This window comes from Bombina bombina, chromosome 1 (assembly GCF_027579735.1).
Source record: "Bombina bombina isolate aBomBom1 chromosome 1, aBomBom1.pri, whole genome shotgun sequence".
Lineage (NCBI taxonomy): Eukaryota > Metazoa > Chordata > Amphibia > Anura > Bombinatoridae > Bombina > Bombina bombina.
Genome location: NC_069499.1, coordinates 1,081,915,751 through 1,081,932,871, shown reverse-complemented (window position 1 = coordinate 1,081,932,871; position 17,121 = coordinate 1,081,915,751).

Here is a 17,121-nt window from a genome sequence, read left to right as displayed (position 1 = left end):
CGAACAATCAAGCGTTTCATTCAAAATAGTCAACAGGGTCGCAAGAAGCGTGTGGAAAAACCAAGGCGCAAAATAACTGCCCATGAACTTAGAAAAGTCAAGCGTGCAGCTGCCAAGATGCCACTTGCCACCAGTTTGGCCATATTTCAGAGCTGCACAATCACTGGAGTGCCCAAAAGCACAAGGTGTGCAATACTCAGAGAAATGGCCAAGGTAAGAAAGGCTGAAAGACCACCACTGAACAAGACACACAAGCTAAAACATCAAGACTGGGCCAAGAAATATCTCAAGACTGATTTTTCTAAGGTTTTATGGACTGATGAAATGAGAGTGAGTCTTGATGGGCCAGATGGATGGGCCTGTGGCTGGATTGGTAAAGGACAGAGAGCTCCAGTCCGACTCAGATGCCAGCAAGGTGGAGGTGGAGTACTGGTTTGGGCTGGTATCATCAAACATGAGCTTGTGGGGCCTTTTCGGGTTGAGGATGGAGTCAAGCTCAACTCCCAGTCCTACTGCCAGTTTCTGGAAGACACCTTCTTCAAGCAGTGGTACAGGAAGAAGTCTGCATCCTTCAAGAAAAACATGATTTTCATGCAGGACAATGCTCCATCACACGCGTCCAAGTACTCCACAGCGTGGCTGGCAAGAAAGGGTATAAAAGAAGAAAATCTAATGACATGGCCTCCTTGTTCACCTGATCTGAACCCCATTGAGAACCTGTGGTCCATCATCAAATGTGAGATTTACAAGGAGGGAAAACAGTACACCTCTCTGAACAGTGTCTGGGAGGCTGTGGTTGCTGCTGCACGCAATGTTGATGGTGAACAGATCAAAACACTGACAGAATCCATGGATGGCAGGCTTTTGAGTGTCCTTGCAAAGAAAGGTGGCTATATTGGTCACTGATTTGTTTTTGTTTTGTTTTTGAATGTCAGAAATGTATATTTGTGAATGTTGAGATGTTATATTGGTTTCACTGGTAAAAATAAATAATTGAAATGGGTATATATTTGTTTTTTGTTAAGTTGCCTAATAATTATGCACAGTAATAGTCACCTGCACACACAGATATCCCCCTAAAATAGCTATAACTAAAAACAAACTAAAAACTACTTCCAAAACTATTCAGCTTTGATATTAATGAGTTTTTTGGGTTCATTGAGAACATGGTTGTTGTTCAATAATAAAATTAATCCTCAAAAATACAACTTGCCTAATAATTCTGCACTCCCTGTACAAATGCCCTTTTCAGGGCAATGAGTAGATTAGGTTTTTTTAGAATTAGTTTTTTTTTATTTTGGGGGGGTTGGTTGGGTGGTGGGTTTTAATGTTGAGGGGGTCTTTGTATTTTTTTCAGGGAAAATAGCTGTTTAACTTAGGGCAATGCCCTACAAAAGACCCTTTTAAGGGCTATTGGTAGTTTATTCTAGATTAGTTTTTTTTTAAATGGGTATTAGAATAGGAATAATTTTTATTATTTTTGATAATTTGTTTGTTATTTTGTGTAATGTATTTTTTTCGTTTTGGGGTGGGTTTTTATTTTTAGATTAGGGCTTGGGCAGCAAAAGAGCTAAATTTCCTTTTAAGGGCAATGCCCATACAAATGCCCTTTTCGGGGCAATGGGTAGATTAGGTTTTACTTTATTTTTATTTTGTGGGTTTGGGGGGTGGGGGTTTGTATACTGTTAGGGGGTGTTTGTTTGTTTTAAGGGCCCTTGGTAGTTTATTATAGATTAGGTTTTGTTTGTTTTTTTAAAGAGTATTAGAATAGAAATCATTTTTATTGTTTTGTATAATTTCATTTGTTATTTTTTGTAATGGTAGTTTTTTTATTTTTTGTAATTTTAGGTTTTAGTGTAAGTCAGTTTAGGTTTAATTTCACAGGTAAGTTTGTATTTATTTTAGCTAGGTAGTTAGTAAATAGTTAATAACTATTTACTAACTAGTCTACCTAGTTCAAATAAATACAAACTTATCTGTGAAATAAAAATAAAACTTAAGCTAGCTACAATATAACTAAAAGTTGTATTGTAGCTAGCTTAGGTTTTATTTCACAGGTAAGTATGTATTTAGTTTTAAATAGGTATTATTTAGTTAATAATTGTAACTTTAATTTAGCTCTATTTTAATTATGTTAAAGTTAGGGGGCGTTAGGTTTAGGGTTAGGGTTAGGTTTAGGGGTTAATATAGTTTAATTTAGGTTGTGGCGATGTGGGGGGCTGCCGGTTTAGGGGTTAAAAGGGTTAATTTAGTGGTAGTGATATGGGAGACCAGAGGTTTAGGGGTTAATACCTTTATTTAGTGGCAGCGATGTTGGGGAGTGGCGAAATAGGGGTTATTAACTTTAATATAGTGGCAGCGATGTTGGGGTGCAGCGGAATAGAGGTTAATAACTTTAGTATAGTGGCGGCGATATCGGGAGCGGCAGATTAGGGGTTAATAGTTTTATTTAGGTGGCAGCAATATCGGGGGTGGCAAATTAGGGGTTAATAACATTATGTAGGTGCCGGCAATGTCGGGGGCAGCAGATTAGGGGTGTTTAGTCTCAGGGTTTATGTTAGGGTGTTTTTCCCCATAGACATCAATGGAGCTGCATTACGGAGCTTTTTATTCCACGATTGCAGGTGTTAGGCTTTTTTCTGACCCGCTCTCCCCATTCATGTATATGGGGAAGCATGCACGAGCATGTCAAAACAGCGCTTGAATTATGTGCGGTATGGAGATTTAAACCACCATATCGCACGCACAAGCCGGCCGTTTAAAAACTTGCAATGGCTGCCCTATAGGGGGTTAAAATACGCAACTTTTGTTGCGTTCGTTAATTTCCCTATAGGGCCCATAACTCGTAATCTAGCTGATAGTTAACAAGAATCATTAAAGCAAAAAAAATACCTTTACTATACAGTGCTACAGCATTGATGTCAAATTCTACAATATTATTAAAGGGATATGAAACACAAATATATAATTTCATAATTCAGATAGGGCATGCAATTTTAAGCAACTTTCTAATTTACTCCTATTATCAATTTTTCTTCCTTCTCTTGGTATCTTTATTTGAAAAAGTAGGAATGTAAGCTTAGGAGATCCCGTCAGCAAGCGCTACCCAGGTGCTGAACCAAAAATGGGCCAGCTCCTAAGCTTACATTCCTGCTTTTCAAATAAAGATACCAAGAGAACAAAGTAAACTTGATAATAGGAGTACATTAGAAAGTTGCTTAAAATGTAATGCTCTATCCGAAAACTGGAAGAACAAAAATTAGGTTTCCTATCCCTTTAAAATGACTAATATAGTATTATACACTTCTACCATATTACTATATAGAGTTATCTAACAATTATAAAATTCAGTATTATATGAATACAGTTTTACTGTATTATTTGGTATTGGTTTATTCACAACACTGCCAACGTTGCCCATATGTGATACAGACAAATTGAAAGTCAAGTGAAATAGTGAATTGGAGAAAAAACAGCAAGCTGACTACCCTCTGAAACTAATCTATTGTAAGGTCATCCAGCTTACACAACCCAAGTCAGTTCAAGTCTGCTTTGTTGCTAAAGAAGACAACTTTGCAATACAACATACTCATTCCGCTATCTATAAAGCATGGGCCTATAACCAAATTATGATAGACTTGTCTATTTCGTTGTGGTTTATGGGTAATGTTTATGATTTCAAGTTGCATAATTAACCCTTTCACGACAGGGTTAAAGTGTCTACATTAGAACAACTGTTCCGATGTAGACATATTGAAACCACGCGACCATGCACACGATCGCAAGATTTCAATTATTGGATCGCATCTGGGGAGCGTCCCTACAACCCTAGGAACGCCCTCCAGACCGGGATCAAATCCTGGAAGCACAGAAGGCTTCAGGACAGCCGTTGACTATGACGTTCTATTCCGTCATAACGGCTCTAAAGCCCAGTGTAATTATGACGGAATAGAACGGCAGAACGGCATAAAAAAAGGTTAAAAAGCAATCTCTATAATGACATTACCAAACACATGTGCTTGTTTATTAGTTATTTGGTTAATTTTGACAGGGAGAGAAAATTAAATACAATTATTAAAACTCAAACACATTGTTCATGCAATTGTTTATACACATTCTAAATACATGTATTAAATACAAATACAAGAATGTTGTATTTAAAATACAGTAATAATATTAAATATAATAACAACCATAATAATAATAATGCACTTATCCCCTTTAGGATATTCCATGCCATCCTAACAGCACTGGGCTTTAACGCCGTTAAATTGGCATGGAACGTCCTACCATATACGGCGTCCTGCAGCTTCCACGATCACGGTCTTGAAATCGTTGATGCGATCGCCTGATTTCATTTTTACTAATAGTGTTTACATCTGAACTTTGTTCCGATGTAAAAACTACAGTACCAACATAAAGGGGTTAATAGCTATACACATTCAAAAAAAGCTGAAGACAAAGCGCATCCACGATTCACAGTATATTTTAATATGAGTTGACACATAAAAACACACTTACAGGAAATAAATATAAAAACGGCTTATCTGTAGTACTGCTCAAGCTGTCAGTTTACAACAGGACTCCCCGTTCCGGATATGCCTCCCACTTGGCCACCTGCAGCTATGGGGAAGAACAGCTATTTCATCCATCGTCCGTGCGTCTAGGTCCTTATTAGTGTTGCCAGTACATCAAATTCGTACAGCACAGTATACCACAACGCATACCAGGTATTCCTCCGTGAGGAACAAACACGCTACTTGCTGGACAATCCCCTACACATTTTGTCAGCATACTAGCCGACTTTCTCAAGGGTTTACTGGTATCTGGTAGCGTGTAATGCAGATAGTCATAATTTAACAGGCCAATGGGGACCGCCCAGAAAATCTATGTCATTAATGACTTAATTCATAACACGGTATTATACATTGTCTTATAAAAAATTGTAACAGTCTTAAAAACATAGTTTTAAAAAATGATATACAATTTGATCAATTGGAAAATAACCTAACACAATTTATCTACGTTAATGTCTCTCATATATCTCATGCGATGCTTGCTTCAATAGTATAGGTCTCTTATCATCAATTCAAATCATGTATATCGAATTACACTATTTAAATCCCTAATAGTAATCAATATTACCTACAGGTCCTATGTTCTATTTAGCTATGTGAATCCGCTAAACATATTATTAAATTATCATAGTAGACTTAATCTTTATCGATTAGATCATCTATATCGATGTTAAGTCCCTGGGGGGTTAGACTTCCCAATCGATGTATCCACTTAGTTTCACATTGTCTAAAATTAGTTAATCTAGTGAGTTCGTCTCTACAGGGGTTAATAGGGTATTTGTTTTAAAATTTAGATTTTTAGGTCAGATGAATCTTTATTATGTTTTGTTCTAAAATGCTCAGAGACACTGTGTTTTTCCAAGCCTTTGGTGATATTCTCTAAATGTTCATACATTCTACTTTTTATCTTTCGTTTGGTATGACCTATATACATTTTCCTACAGCTACATTGAAGGTCATAAACTACATATGTGGCCAGACAATTCCCCCTAAACTTAATATTACATTTTTTTTATGTGATCCCAATTGTATACATTATCTGATTTGTCAATTTTTTTGCACATACAACAGTTTAATTTACCACATTTATAGGTACCTGGCTTGACACCTGCCCAACTTGAAAGTGTATTGGACGAGCTGGTGGTAAGGGATTTAAGTTTAGAAGGTGCCAATAAATTCTTTAAATCTTTGTTCTTTCTGAAGATGACATTGGGGCCCTCTCCAATATGTTCATTTAAGATAGGATCCTTTTTGATGATGCCCCAACGTTGTTTCAGAATCTTCCTTGTTGTCTTGGCCCCTTCATAAAGGGTGGTTATAAATTTTACATCATCATTCAGATTTTTATTTTGCTTTGCATATACAACACTAGTTGTTTTATTACCTGTCAATAGTTCTACTTTAGATAAGTTGTTACATTTAGCTCTTGCATCCTGTAATAAAGATTGTTCATATCCCTTTTCCTGTAGTTTAACTTGTAATACATCACCCTCTCCTTCAAAATCTTGTATATATGTGCAATTGCATCTGATTCTACAGAATTGCCCATAGGGAATATTTTATTTCCAACTATGTAAATGACTACTTTTGGCGTGTAGGAAACCATTTCTATCTGTAGGTTTTCTATATTTTTTTGTAATTACTTTGTTGTTCTCATCAATGGGCAATGTTAGATCTAGGAAATCAATGTTTTGTTCATTTATATTCTCCGTAAAATTGAGGTTAAAATTATTAGTGTTTACGTAATTTTATAAATGTTACTGCCTCATCATTCATCCCTTTCCACACAATAATAATGTCGTCTATGTATCTGTAATATTTGTGCAGTTTGTCTCTAAAAGTATTGTTATTCCAAATCATGTGTTCCTCGAAATGTCCCATATATATGTTGGCATAGGAGGGTGCCATGGTGGTACCCATGGCAGTACCTTTAATCTGTTTCCCATTGAACTAAAAATAATTGTGAGTGAGAACATAATATATGCCTAAGTCTAACCTACCAGGCACTTAAAGGGATATTCCAGCCAAAATTGGAAACCAAATGGGTGCATTTCGGTACTGAACAGAAGCAATTTTGTAATATACATGCATTAGCAAAAATGCTTCTAATAAAAAAATATAGCTGTTTCAAAAGTGTATTTAAGTATGCCCCGTGCACCAGCATTTTAAACACAGCACTTGCTCAGAGAGCCTAAGGTGCTTGTACCATCTGGTAATGACTCAATTTGTTAATTGCTGACATGATACAAGCCCCACTGGCATTCTGTGTAGCTGCAGTATTTAAAATGCTGGTGCATTGAGAATATCTAGTTATGCTTCACATGCATGTGCAGAGAAAAATGTTATTACTAAAACAGTGATAACTTTTACTAGAAGCATTTTTTCCAATACATGTATACTGCAAATGTGTTTCTATTCAAAGACGTAATAAATCTATGTGCATTTAAATTTCGACTGGAATGTCCCTTTAACTTCGATATAGATCTAGCTGCTTTTATGATCTAATCGATAAAGATTAAGTCTACTATGAGAATTTAATTATATGTTTAGCTGATTCACATAGCTAAATAGAACATAGGGTCTGTAGGTAATATTGATTACTATTAGGGATTTAAATAGTGTCATTCGATATACATGATTTTAATTGATGATAAGAGAACTAAACTATTGAAGCAAGCACCGTATGAGATATATGAGAGATGTTAACGTAGATTAATTGTGTTAGATTATTTTCCCATTAATCAAATCGTATATCATTTTTTAAAAGTATGTTTTTTAAGATTGTTACAATTTTTTATGAGACAATGTAAAATATTGTGTTTTGAATGAAGTCATTAATGACGTCGATTTTAGGGGCAGGCCCACCAGCCTGTTAAGTTCTGACTATCTGCATTACATGCTAACAGCTGCCAGTAAACCCTTGAGAAAGTTGGCTAGCGCGCTGGTGAAACGCGTAGCAGAGTGTTCTGCAAGTAGTGTGCTTGTTCCTCATGGAGGTATACCTGGAATATGTTGTGGTATACTCTCCAGTATGAATTTGATGTACTGGCAACACTAATAAGGACCTAGACGCATGGACCGTGGATGAAAGAGCTGTTCTTCCCCATAGTTGCAGGAGGCCAAGTGGGAGGCATATCCGGAACGTGGAGTCCTGTTGTAAGCTGACTACTTGAGCAGTACTACTGATAAGTCATTTTTATATTTATTTCCTGTAAGTGTGTTTTTATGTGTCATGCGTGTCAACTCAAATTAAAGTATACTGTGAATCGTGGATGCGCTTTGTCTTCTGCTTTTTTCACATGTTCTTTTTTCCCGGTGTCCCTGCTGAGAACATCCGGCAAACCATAGCAGCAACATTGAGAAGCAGTATACAAAGAGTTCACACTGTCAGAAGGAACCTATTTTGGCATCTATCTGTTCCTGGTAATTAAGTATTGTGATTTTTTTACTAACAGCATTTTCCTGTTTCATATATTTGAACTGAACTGAACGTTAGGAACTTTGATTTTTTTTTAAAGACTGACTTTGATTGAACTTGTGCTCACGAACATTATTTGAAATATTTTTTTTAAGTTTTAGAGGCTTTGATATTATTTATATTTGTTATTTGATCCTCTCTATAGTGCTCTTTTCTTAGTTTTTGTATAGCTATACACATTCTTTACTAAATCAGTTTTCAAAACTTTGCACATTTTAAAGGAACATTACAAACTTTAAGATTGTAATGAAAATCTTTACTTACATGTAATAAAACTACTCTGCAATAAATGTTCAATATTTGTTTTGTCCCCTTTTTCAGCAAATTAAAGTGAGGGTAAACCCAAGCGTATAACAAAAGCTAGGATTTACCATCATTAAAAATAAACATGAGTTTCTCTCATTGTTTTGTAAAAAATAGCGTTACACTCACCCTAGCTGTTAAAAAAACATATCACTAACACAGCGCCTCCGGCCGCCCACAGCACAACGCTTTCTTCAATGATGTGACATTTCTACCTCTAGACCAATATCCATGCATGTCAGCTGACATCCTAGCACGGCTAGAGGTCTAAACTTTACCTCATTGGAGAAGAACGCTGTGCCGTGGGCGGCTGGAGGCGCTGCGTTAGAGATATGCTTTCCTAACAGCTAGGGTGAGTGTAACACTGTTTTTTACAAAGCAATGAGAGAAACACATGTTCATTTTTAGTGATGGTAAATCCTAGCGTTTGTAACATGTTTGGATTTACCATCACTTTAATTCGGAAATTTGTGGGCTTTTCATTTTTTGTTTAAAGTGGATGTGCAGATATCAGATTTAACATCACATTATTCTATACAGTAATTGGCTCGTTCTAGTGACCCATTTATAGCTGTCCCTAATTAACCTCAGCAGAGTAGGAAACCTAGGTTGCAATATGGCAGCCCCCTTTGCTTTATAGACACTAAAGGTTTACACTTGTTCTTTTTAAATATTTAAACAACCAACATATTTTTAATAAACACATCTGCATATCATTGCCAAGCTAATCTTTGCTTTAAAGACATCAGCATATATTGCATGTATTTACTTTTAAATGTACCTTTAAAGTTGACTGACAGTTATTTGATGCAGAGAAACTGTTTTACAACCAATCAAGTTAATCCAAGTGGCCCCCTTTAAAACAATTTTCCTTAAAGGGACATAATACTCATATGCTAAATCACTTGAAACTGATGCAGTATAACTGTAAAAAGCTGACAGGAAAATATCACCTGAGCATCTCTATGTAAAAAAGGAAGATATTTTACCTCACAATTTCCTCAGCTCAGCAGAGTAAGTTCTGTGTAAAAAGTTATACTCAGCTGCTCCCAGCTGCAGGTAAAAAAATTAAAAAAAATGAAGAAATGAACAGCAGCCAATCAGCATCAGCAGTGCTGAGGTCATGAACTCTTACTGTGATCTCATGAGATTTGACTTAACTCTCATGAGATTTCATAGTAAGCTTCCTTTACCTGATTGGTGAAATAATATGAGAGTGCACGATGCTAGTCCCTTCAGATGTCCCAGGACAAACACACAAAAATGCTGCTTAGAAATCCTTTACAATGGGAGGTGGCTACTGAGGAACTTTTGAGGTAAAATATCTTTCTTTTTTACATAGAGATGTTCAGGTGATATTTTCTAATCAGCTTTTTACAGCTATGCTGCATCACTTTCAAGTGTTTAAACATTTGGGTATTATGGCCCTTTAATCAAACTTTTCCAACTTCAGTTGGAAAGTTAGCATTCAGAATAGACCCATGATAATGCCCTCCTATAATGCTCTGCTCAAATAGTATTCTATTACATCCAATTTCCATAGTTTTTACCAGATTAAAGTTCTACTACATTGTTCCATCATGGACATGTAGCTGTATATTTCTACTTAATTTCTCTACATTTCCCCTTAACTATACATTTCTATGTAAAGATACACTACCGTGCACTAGATTTTTCTTTGCATAAATGTTTTGTAGATTATCCATTTATATAGCCCATCTGGCAGTGTTTTTGTAAAAAAAGTATAATTTTGCTTATTTTTTAATAACATTGTTCTGATTTTTAGACTCCTAACCAAGCCCCAAAGTGTCAGATGTATACAAGCGTTTACAGACTCCTGCTGGCTCCTGATTATGTTATATATCTTTTCATATGATGGGAAGGGGGAATGGGGAAGTATCTGCTCTTCTTGTTTTCCACGCCCCTTCACTGGGTGTCTCAGTCTCAACTCATTAACGGCTAGATTTAGAGATCTGCGGCCAAAGGGGTGCGTTAGCTACGCGTGTATTTTTTCCCCCGCACCTTTTAAATACCGCTGGTATTTAGAGTTCACAGAGGGGCTGCGTCAGGCTCCAAAAAGGGAGCGTAGAGCATAATTTACCGCCACTGCAACTCTCAATACCAGCGGTGCTTACAGACGCGGCCAGCTTCAAAAACGTGCTCTTGCACGATTCCCCCATAGGAAACAATGGGGCAGTTTGAGCTGAAAAAAAACCTAACACCTGCAAAAAAGCAGCGTTCAGCTCCTAACGCAGCCCCATTGTTTCCTATGGGGAAACACTTCCTATGTCTACACCTAACACCCTAACGTGTACCCTGAGTCTAAACACCCCTAACCTTACACTTATTAACCCCTAATCTGCCGCCCCGCTATCACTGACCACTGCATATTATTTTTAACCCGTAATCTGACGCTCCATACACCGCCGCAACCTACATTATAGCTATGTACCCGTAATCTGCTGCCCCTAACACCGCCGACCCCTATATTATATTTATTAACCCCTAATCTGCCGCCCCCAACATTACCGCCACCTACCTACAATTATTAACCCCTAATCTGCCGACCGGACCTCACTGCTACTATAATAAATGTATTAACCCCTAATCCGCCTCACTCCCGCCTCAAAAACCCAATAATAAATAGTATTAACCCCTAATCTACCCTCCCTAACATCGCCGACACCTAACTTCAAGTATTAACCCCTAATCTGCCGACCGGACCTCGCCGCTACTCTAATAAATGTATTAACCCCTAAAGCTAAATCTAACCCTAACACTAACACCCCCCTAAGTTAAATATAATTTTAGTCTAACAAAATAAATAAAATTTTATTAAATAAATTATTCCTATTTAAAGCTAAATACTTACCTGTAAAATAAATCCTATTATAGCTACAATATAACGAATAATTATATTGTAGCTATTTAAGGATTAATATTTATTTTACAGGCAACTTTGTATTTATTTTAACCAGGTACAATAGCTATTAAATAGTTAAGAACTATTTAATAGTTACCTAGTTAAAAATAATTACAAAATTACCTGTAAAATAAATTCTAACCTAAGTTACAATTAAACCTAACACTACACTATCAATAAATTAATTAAATAAATTAAATACAAATACCTACAAATAAATACACTAACTAAAGTACAAAAAAATAAAAAAAGAACTAAGTTACAAAAAATTAAAAAATAATTTACAAACATTATAAAAATATTACAACAATTTTAAGCTAATTACACCTACTCTAAGCCCCCTAATAAAATAACAAAGCCCCCCAAAATAAAAAAATGCCCTACCCTATTCTAAAATAAAAATTGTAAAGCTCTTTTACCTTACCAGCCCTTAAAAGGGCCTTTTGCGGGGCATGCCCCAAAGAATTCTGCTCTTTTGCCTGTAAAAAAAAACATACAATACCCCCCCAACATTACAACCCACCACCCACATACCCCTAATCTAACCCAAACCCCCCTTAAATAAACCTAACACTAAGCCCCTGAAGATCTCCCTACCATGTCTTCACCACGCCGGGTATCACTGATCCGTCCAGAAGAGGGTCCGAAGTCTTCATCCTATCCAGCAAGAAGAGCTCCTCCAGAGGGTCCAAAGTCTTCATCCTATCGGGCAAGAAGAGGACATCCGGACCGGCAAACATCTTCATCCAGGCGGCATCTTCTATCTTCTTTCATCCGGCGCGGAGCGGGTCCATCTTCAAGCAGCCGACGCGGAGCCATCCTTCCTCACCGACGGACTAACGACGAATGAAGGTTCCTTTAAGGGACGTCATCGAAGATGGCGTCCCTTGAATTCCGATTGGCTGATAGGATTCTATCAGCCAATCGGAATTAAGGTAGGAAAAATCTGATTGGCTGATGGAATCAGCCAATCAGATTGAAGTTAAATCAGATTGGCTGATCCAATCAGCCAATCAGATTGAGCTCGCATTCTATTGGCTGTTCCGATCAGCCAATAGAATGCGAGCTCAATCTGATTGGCTGATTGGATCAGCCAATCCGATTGAACTTCAATCTGATTGGCTGATTCAATCAGCCAATCAGATTTTTCCTACCTTAATTCCGATTGGCTGATAGAATCCTATCAGCCAATCGGAATTCAAGGGACGCCATCTTGGATGACGTCCCTTAAAGGAACCTTCATTCGTCGTTAGTCCGTCGGTGAGGAAGGATGGCTCTGCGTCGGCTGCTTGAAGATGGACCCGCTCCGCGCCGGATGGAAGAAGATAGAAGATGCCGCCTGGATGAAGATGTTTGCCGGTCTGGATGTCCTCTTCTTGCCCGATAGGATGAAGACTTTGGACCCTCTGGAGGAGCTCTTCTTGCCGGATAGGATGAAGACTTCGGACCCTCCTCTGGACGGATCGGTGATACCCGGCGTGGTGAAGACAAAGTAGGGAGATCTTCAGGGGCTTAGTGTTAGGTTTATTTAAGGGGGGGTTGGGTTAGATTAGGGGTATGTGGGTGGTGGGTTGTAATGTTGGGGGGGAGGTATTGTATGTTTTTTTTTACAGGCAAAAGAGCAGAATTCTTTGGGGCATGCCCCGCAAAAGGCCCTTTTAAGGGCTGGTAAGGTAAAAGAGCTTTACAATTTTTATTTTAGAATAGGGTAGGGCATTTTTTTATTTTGGGGGGCTTTGTTATTTTATTAGGGGGCTTAGAGTAGGTGTAATTAGCCTTAAAATTGTTGTAATATTTTTATAATGTTTGTAAATTATTTTTTTATTTTTTGTAACTTAGTTCTTTTTTATTTTTTGTACTTTAGTTAGTGTATTTATTTGTATTTATTTGTAGGTATTTGTATTTAATTTATTTAATTAATTTATTGATAGTGTAGTGTTAGGTTTAATTGTAACTTAGGTTAGGATTTATTTTACAGGTAATTTTGTAATTATTTTAACTAGGTAACTATTAAATAGTTCTTAACTATTGTTAGATGCACTTTTGTTAGAACTACAATAAAAGATTACCTTATGTATGAAGTCCTGTGAGTGCCCTCCTTCCCTACTAATATTCTATACATATCATTTGAGGATTGCACCCAGGCATTGGAAACATTGATGTGGATGGAGTGCTATTTGAATCAAACAAAAAGTTTACTAGCATGACGTTTCGGGGTATTTACACCTTCTTCAGTCTGAGGAAAGGGTTAATACCGCAAAACGTCACACTAGTAAACTTTTTGTTTGATTCAAATCCAGTGAGTGTGAATTTCTTCCATGATATATATTATAACTTTTTGCACCCTGGTTGATTATTGAAACCGGTTAGGTGAGAGTGCTTTTCTTTGGAGATAGCCAGGATCCCCCTATGTGTCTTGTGGTTTTGGGTTATAAACTATTCATATGGCTTCTGGGTTGACATTTTTTCTGCAATATTACTATTTAGATTACATTAAAGGGACATTCAGGTCAAATTTTAAACTTTTAAACTTTTAAGATTCAGATAGAGCATGTAATTTTAAACAACTTTCTAATTTACTTCCATTAACAAAATGTGCACAGTCTTTTTATATTTACACTTTTTGGGTCACCAGATCCTACTGAGCATGTGCAAGAATTCACAGACTATACGTATATGCATTTGTGATTGGCTGATGGCTGTCACATTGTACAGGGAGAGTGGAAATAGACATAACTTTGAAATTTGTCAGAAAAAAATCTACTACTCATTTGAAGTTTTTTATCATGTGTTTGTTTATTATACAAATCTACTGTATTTACTGGTCCTTTAAAATGATGTATCCTGTTTCCATGCATTGTATCTAATGCAAAAATATATATATATTCTAGTATATTCACTTGAATCGATTGTGTTACACATAAAATGTCTGTGTGTATATGTATGTCTGCATTGTATGTTTGGTATATGTGTATGTCAGGGTGTGTGTGTATGGGTGTGTATGATTGGTAGACAATGTTTGGGGCAGAATGTGTAGAGGAGTGGTACCCTGATCAATTTACTATCAAATTTTGTTTTGGGGGCCTGTAGTTTACACTACTTAAAATATGTATGATAGCAGAGATAAAATATCATTAATAAAAAATGAGTTAATGAGAGTTGATGAGGAACATCTTAAGTGAGATAACACTCTGATATTACCTAGACTTGATACTAAGTGACATAAGTTGGGTGAAATAGATGAATTGAAAAAAAATCTGCAAGTATACTAGTTTCTAAAAATAATTGTTTGTAAAGTCACCTGTTATAGCCAACGTGTACAGCCTAAGTGACGTAAAGTCTGTTTTACTAGGAAGCAGCTGACTTGCTAATACATAGCTAGATGACTATCCACAGAGCATTACTTGCATGAGATGTACTGCATCAAGTCAGGGGACTTGCTTCAATAAAATTAGACTAGTGCTGAGAAAAAAAAAACTTGCCACATCATTGCAACTTGTATAATTAAAAGTGGTTTGAAAATTGTCTATAAAACAGTACACTCTTGCAAAAGAAAACTTAAAATAGTTAAAGATAAATAAAAGAAAAACAAAGCAAACTCATTAGATTTGAAACAGTGAAACCTGATCTCGATATGTGATACTTTAGTGGGGCAATAGAGACCTTATCACTTCTGAATGCTTTAACAAACTTTAAATGAAAAAACCTTGACCGCATTTCTAAAATGCCCCAGAATGCTCATGGCCAGCACCTTTTTCAATTTCATGAGGTTTCTGAGACTTTGGTTAATCTAACTTGGAAGACTAATAAAACAGGCATGTGAATATTTTACATTTATGAACATTTACAGAATCAGTTTTGCATGGTTGTTTCCTATGTGTTGTGGCATAATTATTGTTAGTGGTTCTTGTTTGCTGTGTGAGATACAATTTATTGGGACACTTAACACAACTATAAATGACGAAAGAAGGAAAGTTCACTAACAAAACACTAGAAAAGACAGGTGAAGTGAACCTCTATGAACATTTCACCTTACAAAAGTAACCCCATGGCAAAGAACTTCCATGAATCTAGCTCAGTGTTTTCAAGTCACATGCCCTTTATATAGTGACTTCAAGCCAATTTAAAAAGGGAGGGCCAATCAAAAAAAAAATTATGAAAACTCAAACACACTCCAACTGCAATTATTTTAGACATGTTATAAAAATGAACTAATTGCATTAATAAAAAAAAATAATAATATAAAATATTGCATTTAAAATATAATAATAATAATAATAATAATGGATCATAATTTAACTGAAAATCTAGAAACATTCTGTTTCAGTTGTGTGTTGTCAATTTACAAAAAAAGTTGGTTTCAATTACTTTACATAGTTTAAAGCACAGTTTATATTTTACAGCTAATCAGAATGAAGTTATTAAAGGTTTGGTAGGTTAAAGGGTTAATTGTATTTATGTTAATTTTTTATATCAGATTATTTTGTGAACAGTGCAACTTTCTTCTACTTGAAGAAACTCCCTCTAATATACCTCACCTCATCCGATTTTATTAAAATAGAATTAAAAAATGAGAAAATGACATTGCTAGGCAAAATTATGCACCAGAGTTGATCATCAAAATGTTCTTTTGAGCTTCAAGCTAATATATCATTCATTAAAAACGATAAAACTAATATTAAAGTATATTCCCTGCTTACCTGATATCTTATTTTAGTATTATAAAACTATAGATGATCAATAACAACAGTGTTAGTTTTATAGGCTGGGAAGCTGGAATAGAAAAATATACTTTCTTTACCTGAAATAGGTTAACCTGAATTGACCTGTTTATTCCAGTTGTTCCTGCTAAGGCTGGTGATGTCATACTGCAAAAATTTCCTTAGAAAACATTAATTGTGAGACATATATAATAAAACAGGGAAATCAATTAGTCCAATGTATCTAAAATGACAAGATATGTGCTGTTATGTTTCTGTAATGTTTACTTGTGAAGGCATCTTTAGCATCTGTTGTGAAACTATTTTATTCAAACATTACTCTTTAAACTAAATTAGTGCTGTTAAAGAAGAAATGTCCTCCACCTGAATCTACAATTTATTCACAACACCATAGATACAAATAGATATACAAAATTCTTCATGGGGGGTGTCAAACAATTGGTTTAACAGCTGTGATATAACTCAGGGAAAAAAAGAGGTGTAACCTATTATTTACCATATGTAAACTATATCCAGCAGTATATATATATATATATATATATATATATATATATATATATATATATATATATATATATATATATATATATATATATATATATATTATTATTATTTTTGTTTGTCTTTATTAATTAATAGCTCTTTCCAATCTTACTTTATGACTATTATTTTCCACACAAAAAAAAATGCTTTTATCACATTGAAGTGCTCTGATTGTAGTCTTCTGAATGTATACATGTGCTAATATAAAAAGAGGGAATGGTAATTATTAACTATTTATCATACATCTATAAAAAAAAAATAAGCATTCCATAAATTTACAATACACTGTTATTACTCTTAAGACATTATAGAATCAAAATATAACTACATTACATTCTTACTTTCAGATGTTTAATTTTTTAAATTTTGTTTGTGGTTACAAGTCTTCAAAACGTAATACAGTAACTATTTTAAACTATTTACATTAAAAAATAACAATCAGCAACTTTGCGAATGTTTCCCCCCGTAGCAATCAACCTTTTTTTCATCTTCTTTCAGATGCAAACAACCAATTCCTATTGTGTTTACATGCAATAAAAAAAGCATTTCTGGGGTGGGGGAGGGTCCTATGATTCA